This window comes from Petaurus breviceps, unplaced genomic scaffold (genome assembly GCF_028583685.1).
Source record: "Petaurus breviceps papuanus isolate PSGF00001 unplaced genomic scaffold, PetGlider_PUasm1.0 64, whole genome shotgun sequence".
Taxonomy (NCBI): Eukaryota; Metazoa; Chordata; class Mammalia; order Diprotodontia; family Petauridae; genus Petaurus; species Petaurus breviceps.
Genome location: NW_027186428.1, coordinates 9,487,248 through 9,489,059, shown reverse-complemented (window position 1 = coordinate 9,489,059; position 1,812 = coordinate 9,487,248). Strand labels below are relative to the sequence as shown.

The 1,812-nt window shown below is 42.0% G+C and overlaps 1 pseudogene; it reads left to right on the top strand.

The window, feature by feature from the left end:
• The window catches only part of LOC138173703 (large ribosomal subunit protein uL16m pseudogene), a 116,139-nt pseudogene extending 115,425 nt beyond the window's left edge, over window positions 1-714 (top strand).
• The last annotated feature ends 1,098 nt before the right edge of the window (window positions 715-1,812 follow it).

Genomic DNA, 1,812 nt, shown 5'->3' with positions numbered 1-1,812 from the left:
GGTCAAAGTTGGCCACCTTATTGTGGAGGTGGGTGGCCGCTGCGAGTTTGGTGAGGTGAAACCACTCCTTAAGCAGGCAGCACACAAGCTGTCCTTCCCAGCCAAGCCTGTGAGCTGAGTTTCAGAAAAAGATGTGTGAGGAGCAAAGAGAGAGGGAACTCAGCAAGAACCCATGGACCTTTGAGCACATCATCAAAACCAACATGCTGGGGCTGAGGAAGGTGGTGAGACCATGTGACCTGACCCAGAACCACATGATTACATAAACAAGAAATGGTGAGCCTTCCCCCTTTTACTTCTAAAAACAGAATGGGAAATTCCCCCTCCCCAAAAGTCAAGGGGCTCCTGAAAGGCAACATAATCTAGCCATAGCTCACATTGCTTAATAGAGGGCAGATCTTAATTACCATCCACGACTATAATCGCAACTTCCTGCCTGCTCAAGCACCCAGGGATTCTTTACACTGATTCAACACTGTGTAACTAACTACCGGATTACACAGTGTCAGTTACTCCTACAAAAACTGAGAGCGCAGCTGGCAAGAGAATGTCTGCATTATAATAACATAACATCTTTGTTAGGGGTTACTATGTCTACATGAATGAGAAAAACTTGGGAATTTGTTTTCAGTATCATATCATTCATACCCTTTCAAAAAGCTTCACATTTCCTTTCAGTAACTTGTCAGAAGCTTCCTACCAATCTTATGTGCAGCTTTTCAATATCACTTCGCTCATGAGCAATCAATCAATAAACGTTTATTAATTATTAAGGGTTTAAGTGCTTATTCCAGGAGCTGTGCTAAGCACTGAGAATATGAAAAGAGGCAAAAGACAGTATCAGCCTTCAAGAAGCTCATAATTAATGGGTGAAACAATAATCAAACAAATGTATGCAAACAAGCTACATAGCAGATAAACAGGAAATGAGAAAGGGAAGGCAGTAGAATTAAGAGAGAAAGGCTTCCTGTAAAAGGTGAAATTTTAGTTGTGACATTGGCATTCCAGGCATGGGGAACAGGCCAAGAAAATTCTGGAACAGTCCAGAGACCAATGTCACTAAACTGAAGAGGATGATTTAGAGAGTAAGGTGTAAGAAGGCAGGCAAGGTAGGAGGGGGATAAATGGTTATAAGAGCTTTGAATGCAAAATGTAGCATTTTATATTTACTCCTGAAGGCAATAGGGAGCCACTGGAGTCCTGAATTTTAGGAAAGTCATTTTAGTAATTGAATGGAGGATAGATTGGAGTGGTGAGAGAATTGAGACAAGCAGACCTACAAACAGGATATTGCAATAAATCCAAGCATAAGGTGATGAGGGCTTGCACCAGAGTAATGGCACAGTCAGAGGAGAGAAGAAGCAATATTGGAGAGACCTGGCAAAGGTGAAATCAATAGGCCATGTCAACAGCATTGATAGGGGGGTGAGACATGGTGAGATTGTAAATCTAAGGAACTGAAGGTGTTTTTTAAGGTTTCAACTTCCCTCATGCACACCTGGTGCACAGGAGAATTCTAGACTCTGTAACAAGGATCTTTTTCAATAGACCATGCTTTGAAATGGGTAATTAAGGTTATGGGGGCACAATGAGTTTTCCAGGAAGAAAATTATGTAATTCTGACCCCGGAGTGAGTCCCAACCCCAGGTTTTCTTCACTCTGAGTCAGGATGGACTAAGGTCAGTCTAGATATGATTCTAAAATGTATTTCACTGTGGATACACCAAAATATTTACATGGTGACAAACACTGGATATGAACTTTCCCCAAACTAGTTCATGGAGCCAGGACTTCTGGTCCCTGTAGAAGGCT